We start from the raw sequence: 12,323 nt of genomic DNA on the forward strand, positions 1-12,323 counted from the left end.
GGCGAGTGATGACGAATGCCCTCCGAACGTCACCTAGCCAAATTGTTCGCCGGTCCTAACAGACACACATGTGGACCAAAATGCTGTCTCAACGGATGATCCTGGGTCCCGTACCACAAAGCGATTTTAGTGCTAAGGCGACCTTTACTATTCACAAAGATGTTTCTAGTATTTGCAGTAGTTTGTAGGTTTTACCTCGCAGATAAAATCCCAACCTACTAGCGGTAATGGACAGATATTTGGCTACTTCTGGATATTATTGTGCTTGTTGCCCCCGGATCGATAGAAACTTGGAAATGGCACGCGGCAAGCAACACGACTGCCTCAGGGAAATAGGGCGTCTGATACAACGGTAACTACACCGCAGGTGTCCTATCGATAAGGACATGTTTCATGGAGTTCAAGTTAAATAAGGACATTGATTGGGACGTTATTACAGATTAAGTCACCAACTGTCAGTTTAGGTATCTCAAATCAAGTTTTGTCGGGTGTGTAACTAACAACTGAGAAGAGTCATGGTTTAGCCTTAGATAAAGTTGATTTACCGACTACGGTTCCAACATGCCTGGGACCAGGAACACTTCAGGTGATTGTGGACCGCCTTCGTGGTCTAGTGGTAGAGCGTCCGACGAAAAACGGAAGGTCCGGGGTTTAAGCGCTATAAATCGGCATCAGTCCGGACTAGTACAAGCAGCCACACAAACACACACACGTACATGCACGTCGCTATATGAGTGCAATAATCTTGGACGCGATATTAAACCCCATTTCACCTCACCACATGAGATTGTGTGAGGGGAAGGAGACAAATTCGCTACGTGCTATAACTGTTGATGCGCTCTACATTTATAGTGACAGATGGCGGTTCTACAATATATACGTAGTACCTTTACAGCAGTGACTCAAAATGCTTTAGACAGTCATGCTTGGTTCTGCTTTAGACAGTCGTGCTCGGTTCTGCGTTAGACAGTCGTGCTTGGTTCTGCTTTAGACAGTCATGCTTGGTTCTGCTTTAGACAGTCATGCTTGGTTCTGCTTTACACAATATGCTTGGTTCTGCTTTAGACACTCGCTCTTGGTTCTGCTTTAGACAGTCATGTTTGGTTCTGCTTTAGACAGTCATGCTTGGTTCTGCTTCAGACAGTCATGCTTGGTTCTGCTTCAGACAATATGCTCCGCTCTGCTTTAGACAGTCATGTTTGGTTCTGCTTTAGACAGTCGTGCTTGGTTCTGCTTTAGACAGTCATGCTTGGCTCTGCTTTAGACAGTCATGCTTGGTTCTGCTTTAGACAATATGCTTGGTTCTGCATAAGACACTCGCGCTTGGTTCTGCTTTAGACAGTCATGCTTGGCTCTGCTTTAGACAGTCATGCTTGGCTCTGCTTTAGACAGTCATGCTTGGTTCTGCTTTAGACAGTCATGCTTGGTTCTGCTTTAGACAGTCATGCCTGGTTCTGCTTTAGACAGTCTTGTTTGGTTCTGCTTTAGACAGTCATGCTTGGTTCTGCTTCAGACAATATGCTCCGCTCTGCTTTAGACAGTCATGTTTGGTTCTGCTTTAGACAGTCATGCTTGGTTCTGCTTTAGACAGTCATGCTTGGTTCTGCTTTAGACAGTCGTGCTTGGTTCTGCTTTAGACAGTCATGCTTGGCTCTGCTTTAGACAATATGCTTGGTTCTGCATAAGACACTCGCGCTTGGTTCTGCTTTAGACAGTCATGCTTGGTTCTGCTTTAGACAGTCATGCTTGGCTCTGCTTTAGACAGTCATGCTTGGTTCTGCTTTAGACAGTCATGCTTGGTTCTGCTTTAGACAGTCATGCCTGGTTCTGCTTTAGACAGTCTTGTTTGGTTCTGCTTTAGACAGTCATGCTTGGTTCTGCTTCAGACAATATGCTCCGCTCTGCTTTAGACAGTCATGTTTGGTTCTGCTTTAGACAGTCATGCTTGGTTCTGCTTTAGACAGTCATGCTTGGTTCTGCTTTAGACAGTCGTGCTTGGTTCTGCTTTAGGCAGTCGTGCTTGGTTCTTCTTTAGACAGTCATGCCTGGTTCTGATTGAGACAATATGCTTCGCTCTGCTTTAGACAGTCATATCTGGTTCTGCTTTAGACAGTCATGCTTGGTTCTTCTTTAGACAGTCACATCTGGTTCTGCTTTAGACAGTCGTGCTTGGTTCTGCTTTAGGCAGTCGTGCTTGGTTCTTCTTTAGACAGTCATGCCTGGTTCTGCTTTAGACAATATGCTTCGCTCTGCTTTAGACAGTCATATCTGGTTCTGCTTTAGACAGTCATGCTTGGTTCTTCTTTAGACAGTCATATCTGGTTCTGCTTTAGACAGTCATGCTTGGTTCTTCTTTAGACAGTCATATATGGTTCTGCTTTAGACAGTCATGCTTGTTTCTTCTTTAGACAGTCATATCTGGTTCTGCTTTAGACAATATGCTTCGCTCTGCTTTAGACAGTCATATCTGGTTCTGCTTTAGACAGCCATGCCTGGTTCTTCTTTAGACAGTCATATCTGGTTCTGCTTTAGACAGTCATGCTTGGTTCTGCTTTAGACACTCGCGCTTGGTTCTGCTTTAGAGAGTCGAGCTTGGCTCTGCTTTAGACAGTCATGCTTGGTTCTTCTTTAGACAGTCATATCTGGTTCTGCTTTAGACAGTCATGCCTGGTTCTGCTTTAGACACTCGCGCTTGGTTCTGCTTTAGAGAGTCGAGCTTGGCTCTGCTTTAGACAGTCGTGCTTGGCTCTGCTTTAGACAGTCATGCTTGGTTCTGATTTAGACAATATGCTTTGCTCTGCTTTAGACAGTCATGCTTGGTTCTGATTTAGACAATATGCTTCGCTCTGCTTTAGACAGTCATATCTGGTTCTGCTTTAGACAGCCATGCCTGGTTCTTCTTTAGACAGTCATATCTGGTTCTGCTTTAGACAGTCATGCTTGGTTCTTCTTTAGACAGTCGTGCTTTGCTCTGCTTTAGACAGTCGTGCTTGGCTCTGCTTTAGACAGTCATGCTTGGTTCTGATTTAGACAATATGCTTTGCTCTGCTTTAGACAGTCATGCTTGGTTCTGATTTAGACAATATGCTTCGATCTGCTTTAGACAGTCATATCTGGTTCTGCTTTAGACAGCCATGCCTGGTTCTTCTTTAGACAGTCATATCTGGTTCTGCTTTAGACAGTCATGCTTGGTTCTTCTTTAGACAGTCATATATGGTTCTGCTTTAGAGAGTCCTGCTTGGTTCTGCTTTAGACAGTCGTGCTTGGTTCTTCTTTAGACAGTCATATCTGGTTCTGCTTTAGACAGTCATGCCTGGTTCTGCTTTAGACACTCGCGCTTGGTTCTGCTTTAGAGAGTCGAGCTTGGCTCTGCTTTAGACAGTCATGCTTGGTTCTGCTTTAGACAGTCGTGCTTGGTTCTGCTTTAGACAGTCGTGCTTTGCTCTGCTTTAGACAGTCGTGCTTGGCTCTGCTTTAGACAGTCATGCCTGGTTCTGCTTTAGACAGTCATGCTTGGTTCTGATTTAGACAGTCATGCTTGGTTCTGATTTAGACAATATGCTATGCTCTGCTTTAGACAGTCGTGTTTGGTTCTGTTTTAGACAGTCGTGCTTGGTTCTGCTTTAGACAGCCATGCTTGTTTCTGCTTCAGACAGTCATGCTTGGTTCTGCTTTAGACAGTCGTGCTTGGTTCTGCATTAGACAGTCGTGCTTGGCTCTGCTTTAGACAGTCGTGCTTGGCTCTCCTTTAGACAGTCGTGCTTGGTTCTGCTTTAGACAGTCATGCTTGGCTCTGATTTAGACAATATGCTTGGTTCTGCTTTAGACAGTCATGCTTGGTTCTGCTTTAGACAGTCATGTTTGGTTCTGCTTTAGACAGTCATGTTTGGTTCTGGTTTAGACAGTCATGCTTGGCTCTGATTTAGACAGTCATGCCTGGTTCTGCTTTAGACAGTCATGCCTGGTTCTGGTTTAGACAGTCATGCTTGGCTCTGATTTAGACAGTCATGCTTGGCTCTGATTTAGACAGTCATGCCTGGTTCTGCTTTAGACAGTCATGTTTGGTTCTGCTTTAGACAGTCATGTTTGGTTCTGGTTTAGACAGTCATGCTTGGCTCTGATTTAGACAGTCATGCCTGGTTCTGCTTCAGACAGTCATGTTTGGTTCTGCTTTAGACAGTCATGTTTGGTTCTGGTTTAGACAGTCATGCTTGGCTCTGATTTAGACAGTCATGCTTGGCTCTGATTTAGACAGTCATGTTTGGTTCTGCTTTAGACAGTCATGTTTGGTTCTGGTTTAGACAGTCATGCTTGGCTCTGATTTAGACAGTCATGCCTGGTTCTGCTTCAGACAGTCATGTTTGGTTCTGCTTTAGACAGTCATGTTTGGTTCTGGTTTAGACAGTCATGCTTGGCTCTGATTTAGACAGTCATGCTTGGCTCTGATTTAGACAGTCATGCCTGGTTCTGGTTTAGACAGTCATGCTTGGCTCTGATTTAGACAGTCATGCCTGGTTCTGCTTTAGACAGTCATGCCTGGTTCTGCTTTATGATTGTACAGTTCCGACCAAATCATGAGCATGCGACCACGAATCACCATCAAACAGTGATCTTACAAATACAATGTTATATTTAAACATATTTATAATTTGTAATGTGTGGCTTTATTCAAGTGACAGTTGGAAGCCCTTTATCGGATTCATAAGAAATGACTTTTATGTAACAACACGATGTGTCATTTATGCCATCTTGAAATGTCATGGCTTCAGATAAGTGACGCCATGTGAAGCGCTTTGACATTTATTGTCGGTTTCCCGAGGTTAGAGGACACGACGTGGCAGGTGTTACGCCACGTGCAGGATGAACGTCGTTAACGACTTATGGCCAGTGATGAACTGACAAATATTGATTTTAATCAAGAAGCATGGCTGCTCCCATTTACGCACTTATGGCGATTGCGCGGTGAGTTGAAATTACTTGGAGTTAAATGGCAAAAAGGAGAAGGCTGAAAAATATATATATAAGTCGTCTCCTCATTTGTTAGACCATAATACTGGGATGCGTGTGCACGATCTTTGACCGAAAGTCAGCAGTCGGTGTTTGGTGGATTTAATCAATATATAACTCTGTACGCTTGCTTAAGGCTTTACTTTAGGGGCGGTCGGGTAGCCTAGTGGTTAAAGGGTTCGCTCGTCACGCCGAAGACCCGGGTTCGATTCCCGACATAGGTAAAATGTGTGAAGCCCATTCCTGGTGTCCCCCGCCGTAATATTGCTACAATATGGCTAAAAGCGGCGTAAAACCATACTCACTCACTCGGTTTTGCTTTTCTCTACTTGCTTGTTGAAACTTCTTTTTTATGACCTGACAATGAAAAAAGATTTTCATTCCATGAAAAGTTCGATTCGATATAACCCATGCAATTTCAGAATTGCTAATTAAGAAGAATTTTATCAAACTATTGCATTCCCTTTACACGAGACATGGTGTCATCACTGATTTTCAGCGACCCAACTTACAATTTTCAGGGCTATTTGGCCTTTTACGCTCAATGGAATCTGTTTCGGCAGATAATTCGGCTGATTATTCGCATGCTTTTACGTTTTATATTTTAACCAAAACATCAGACGGGCATCACTTCGTATTTTCCTGCAACATTAATTTGGTACGACTTGATAACCGAATTATTCAAACCAAACACATTCATCCACTCCGAGAGAAACACATGTTCGTTCCCATGTTATAGTCAGAAGCTATACCAAGTAATAAAGGCATAACGCATTTTTCTGACAATATTCACTTGATTATCCTAACCGAGACACTGGTCCGTTGTGAAGACGTCATAAGACATTGTATAAGCTGCTCTCTAAAACAGACCTCGAACGAGAGCATTCACTAAAACCGGAAACACGCACAACCTTAACCGGATTAAGGGTTTCGCCATTAGATCTCTTCGTTGAGCCTTTGATCCACAAGGCTAAAAGAGGTTGGAAACAACCGCTGTGGTGCAGAAAAAGCCCCAAGGAAATTAGGTTCTAAGTGTTGTGCTGAAACTTTGATCATGGAATTTTCAAATCGTGTCTCTTGTGTTGGCAGTTACGAGAGTGTGCACGTGCAAAAAGCATCTCCTTTTACCTTTCAGTAAATGTGAATATCAGTTTATCCGCTGTGAGTTATTTTCGAACTGACCAGGAGCGACGGTCTAAGTGACCTTATCGCATGTTGCGTGGGCCGTCGTTTGTTCTACATGTTGGTGTGATGTGCAGCACACAAACGAAGACAGACTTCTTTGAGAAAAAAACAAAACATTCGAACATCTAAAAAATCACAAGAGCTAGAGAGCTTTATGAAGATTGACAGAACCATAAGGGTATTTTCATTTGTTAATTGCTTGGACAAGTTTTCAGAATTTTTTTACACCCTTCAGATTGTGAAAGGTTACAAACGCTGTTATTTTGGTAGGGTATGTAATACAACCAATAACCATAGCATTTCGATTAATGTCAGGCAGAGATTTCTTAGAATTGACTATGTTACATCTCTGACACTGCTTCACCAAATTGCGATGATCGATGCATGAGTGAGTGAGTGAGTTGGGTTTAACGCCGCTTTTAACAGTATTCCAGTTATATCATGGCGTGTCAGCTTAATGTGGGAGGAAAGCCCGAAGTGATGCACGTCTTAGACGTTTACCACTTTGGTGAAACCCACGAGGCGGGTATGGTGCTGAAAAACCTAGAAACATAATTGGGGAGAACCGGGATTCGAAACCACACTCTTAGATTACTGGCGTGCTAAGGGACGCAAATCTACACAGCGAATCGCGGCGCCTTAGATGACTGGGCCACCCGTGCCCCCGATCGATGCATGAATGTTCTTTGATAAGATTATGAAGAGAACATGGGTTCTCAGTGAACAACAGTGCTTTGGTGCCTGTTATAATCACATCAACTCTATTTACATGTATATCTAGTATTTGATAAATCAAGTTGTGTCTATTATTTGAACCACATACTCGTATTTTTGTCTCGATTGTTGTTTTAGGCCGCACTTGGCTATATTCCAATTATGTCATGACGGCCGGTACGTGACAAGTTCTGGGCTGACAAAACGCTTTCCATAATAATAAGACGTCACTGATAAAAGCAGAGTCCATTATATGATTCATAAGTACATTTATGTGTTTTTGAATCGCTACCAATTAGTGATGATACTAAGTGTTCGCGAAAGGATAAGTGTATCACAAGCACATGCAAAGGCAAGTCAAAGGTTCACCTGAACAAATAGGAAAACATATTTCGCATGTAGAAATGTGGAATTTCCACTGATGGGTCATCCACGTGTCTTTCTTAAAAGTCTTACTGAGGCCTTGCATGCTATAAACAACTTTTTAGCAAGGGTCGTATGACGCTCTTTGAAATTTTCGTAAAATACTTAAAGGGTTGGCACCATTGTACCTCAAAAGTTGTGGAAAGTAGAAACAGAGCACATTGTACGATTCCGACTATATCATAAGCATGTGTTTATGAATCACTAGCAAATAGTGATGATAAAAGGTGAACTCTCGTCACAAACACAGGCAAAGGCAAGTCAACTGTTCACCCGAAAAATACGGAAACATAAACATTATGGTCAAAATAGGGACACCATTTTGAAAGTTTTATTGCGACAATCCCATGTCATACAGTCTTATGGATATTTGTTTGATATAAACTGTGGTGTGTGTTTATTTCACTCGTTCATTTCACATTTGTTGCAAACGTGGTATGGCAATTTCGCCTTCCGTGTGTTCTTTCCCCTTTGAAAAAATGTCAAAGTTATATGTTTAATATTTTTTTCATTTTGAAAAATTAAAATAAAGCGCTAAGTTGAGACTATATTTTCTAATATTTTCTATATTTTCTATTTTCTATATTTTCTTATATCTCCTTTGTGGGAACTATCTACAATCAAATAGCTTTAATTAAAAATGTTTCCTTAAATTATCATTGTCTGTTTTCAGAGGAAATGCAAGCCAGAAGATGGGCAGCTGCCTAGAAGAACAGAAACATGTAACAGTGGGACACACATGTAGTGAGGAAGAGACTGCACACACCCAGGCCACAGCTATACATGTGACTCTCATCTAGGAGCAACGTGGATGTCGGCTGACAGTAACACAAAACAAACGCTGAAACGATTCACCGATATACTAATTAAAGGGGCGGCGGGGTAGCCTAGTGGTTAAAGCGTTCGCTCGTCACGCCGAAGACACGGGTTCGATTCCCCACATGAGTAAATTGTTTAAGCCTATTTCTAGTGTCCCCCGCTATGATTTTGCAGGAATATTGCTACAAGCGGGCGTAAAACAATACTCACTCACTGATTCGGCGCTGACCGATGCACCCATACACAACAACAATAAAGTCAACGACATCCTACGCTTCTTTCTGTATTGATTGGTAAATTATTTTAATAAATTGCACATAGGATGGTTTTACAAACTGATACTGATCATCGTTTGGCCTATATGGTATAAAACCTATCATTCAATCATGTATCGATTTGTCTTAAATTAACACGAAGATCTGACATCAAAAGGTGAGGTGATTTCAAATGAAATAGGGTTTAATGTCGCGTTGAAGTATTGCGCTCATATAATGAAGTGCATGCACGTGTTTGTGGCTGCTTGAACTACACTAATGCCGGTTTTGTAGCCCACTGAGTTATTATGCCGCGGTTTAACATCGATACCTTATGGATATACTGGCTCCCAGTCGACCAGTCTTTGTTTTATCCACCAAACAACAGGCACGGTAACAACAAGTGCCATTTGTTGGTGTGACGCGGCTAGGGATTGACATCGAAGGAATATTTTGGAAAAATATTTTTGTGTTAAACTTTGTTGTATATAAAAACAGAAATTGTATCCAAGGTTGTGTCGCATGGTCAACAACGCATGTATAATATCTTGAGCGAATTATAGCTATTTATGTAGTGTCGTGGCTTTGGGGTGTCGGTTCAGCCCTGGCTTGAAGACCGAGAGTAACGCGTGACTAAATACGTCACACTGAAAATCCTTTTCTGCACACGGCGCAAGTGTTATAACTACGAACTAAGTCTTATGTTTAGAAATAAAACTAAACACTGCGAGCCTCGTTTGTGACATCTCTTGGAATGTGACTATTAATGCTGATAATGAGACTACTGATGCGGATAATGTGAATATTAATAATCATTGTTGTTACCAATGGCCTACTCCCAATGGCCTAATAAGGTGGTGACATTCTACTCTCGATGGTCTAATGCGACTCCCAGTGGTCTAATGTGGTGATGAAATGCGACTCAATATGTACTATTGTGACAACCAATGACCTAATGTGCAAATGCGACTCTCAGTGGCCCAATGTGGTGGTCGAATGCGACTACCAATGGCCTGATGTAACTCTCAGTGGCCCAATGTGGTGGTCGAATGCGACTACCAATGGCCTAAACATGACTCCCAATTACCCAATGTGGTGGTCGAATGCGACTACCAATGGCCTGATGTGACTCCCAGTGACCCAATGTGGTGGTCGAATGCGACTACCAATGGCCTAAACATGACTCTCAGTGGCCCAATGTGGTGGTCGAATGCGACTACCATTGGCCTGATGTGACTCCCAGTGACCCAATGTGGTGGTCGAATGCGACTACCAATGGCCTAAACATGACTCCCAATGACCCAATGTGGTGGTCGAATGCGACTACCAATGGCCTAAACATGACTCCCAATGACCCAATGTGGTGGTCGAATGTGACTCCCAGTGGCCTGATGTGACTCCCATTGGCCTAATGTGGTGGTCGAATGCGACTACCAATGGCCTAAACATGACTCCCAACGACCCAATGTGGTGGTCGAATGTGACTACCAATGGCCTGATGTGACTCCCAGTGGCCTAATGTGGTGGTCGAATGCGACTACCAATGGCCTAAACATGACTCCCAACGACCCAATGTGGTGGTCGAATGTGACTACCAATGGCCTGATGTGACTCCCAGTGGCCTAATGAGGTGGTCAAATGGAGCTCCCAAACCTTTACAATGTTCCAACGACATGTGCAAATCTGAATTTGACGTCAGACGTAACGTGGCAGATCTATGTCAGTATCGCCACGAACACAATGGACTTTCGGTGGGCGGTTTTATGACGAGGTGATAGGTACTGCATTTTCTTGACGTCACCTTGCTCCGTCTGAAACGGTGATTATATCTCAAAATCAGCTGGAAGGAATAGGCCTTTGTAGACTTTTGTTAGTGGATCAGGTTATATCAGTCCTGCGACATCGAATGTCTATACATCAATATGATCCATCTCTGAATCGGTCGAAGACATAACGAGATGACAATATGATGCCCCATGTGTCTTGATGGTGTGTAATGGTGGCTCACATATGCATTAGCGTATCCAAAATACCGACACCGTCAACGTTGGTTGCTGCAGCGCCAGAGCATTTTCCATCAGCAGCTATTCTGCACTTGTTCCTGTGCAATACTACCTACAAGTAATGCCAAGGTCATCGGATGTATTTAGCCTTTCATTTCATCATCATGGCGTCATATCAGAACGTAACGTTTTGAAACTTTAAAAGACATTGGTTTCATTTTCTTATAATGGAACGTTGCTGTGAGTCCATAGCCAGATGAATTGTACGATAATTGTGTATGATTTTACATAGCTGAACCTTGTGATGTTATGTCTGATGGTTGCTGATCGCAGATGTAACTTGCTCCAAAACTTTGAAAAATATATATTTTTGATTCACACCATGTATGAAAGTATTACAATAACACGTCTGATGCACTTTATCACCAATGTATCTCTTGTAACAACGGCCTCTATGAATCTGTGGCGGTTGGGTAGCCTAGTGGTTAAAGTGTTCGCTCGTCACGCTGAAGACCCGAGTTCGATTCACGATATTGGTACAATTTCTGCTGTTCCCCGCCGTGATGTTGCTGGAATATTGCTAAAAGCGGCGTAAAGCCATGCTCACTAACTCATTATGAATCTATGTATCGTGGATAGTACCCTAACACTGAGAGGTATTTTTGATGACACCAAATGTCCAGAGCATAATTTCCGGTTATGACACCCCGTGTGAGTATGGGTGCCCGCCCTGTCGATAGGCGAGTTAGAATTGACCTTCATGAACCGTTGCTTGTAACGGGATCGGGTGGTCAGGCTCGTTGACTTGTTGGATTCTTGACATGGTATCCCAATTGTATAGATCGATGCTCATGATGACTGACAATCTCTGGATTCTCTGGTCTAGATTCGATTATTCACCGACCTCTAAATATAAAATATGACAATGCCTTTTATACAATAGCGTCTTCTTTGATAGAATTATATCTTACGTTATATAATGGTAACTTGCACATTCGGCAGGTATTAAAGCCAAGTTTGTGTTGGGAGACCTTGGGCGTTATAACGTGTTTGGCATTATAAACAGAGAACAATAAAGAACGGAAAATAAACTGCCGGGCAAACGAAATTATTCGTTTGAAAATTACAAACGTAATCAAAACGCCACCAGGCTGAAAACTGTCGCTGAAACACTGAAAACGTAAGGTCCAAAACACAACTATGATACCCGTATCACATTCATTCCCATCGGATAACCATTTCTTATTTGTTCGTTTTGTGCCACCATCTAACATGGGTGTATACTCTCTTTTGCCCTTTGGTGGTATAACTAGACTGGCATGACAAAATGGAATTTTATAGAAATGAAATCCTTTCTGGCATCCTTTCGGCGTTTTGGCCGAGTGGGCCTTCCATCAAACCTTATACTGCACGTATGTATGTAGGGCATGACACGACTCGTCCTATTCTATATAATGCATATTACAAAGACTGAGAATATCTTTCACCCTCGAGACGCCCCGTCAATATCAGTCGTCCAACAGGCGTCTGCCAAATGGATTATTTGAAATGCTTGGGATACAAATTCATGTATTACATCCAGTTAGTATCATAATTCAGTAAAACGTGTAATGTGCATGTCTGAATGTCCCAATACGCTATTTCACCTAAGCGCAGACTGGTATTCCGAGTACGTGGGCAGTAGGCCAGCTTGGTGACGACACACGCTGGGGATCATAGTCATCAACACCAGTTACCGTCGATATTATCACACATAATAGACTTAGCCGAGTCATAATGAAATAAGGCCTTCGATCTACTGTTGTCAGACTAATCCTGGCAAAAAGCTCTCCCTGTTAAACCATATACCTGTCATGTATGCATTACCCCCATTTACAATAAATCTATATTGTCCAGCAAGCATTTCTGTGTTGTAAGC

Source organism: Haliotis cracherodii, unplaced genomic scaffold (assembly GCF_022045235.1).
Source record: "Haliotis cracherodii isolate W230 unplaced genomic scaffold, xgHalCrac1.p SCAF_4, whole genome shotgun sequence".
NCBI lineage: Eukaryota > Metazoa > Mollusca > Gastropoda > Lepetellida > Haliotidae > Haliotis > Haliotis cracherodii.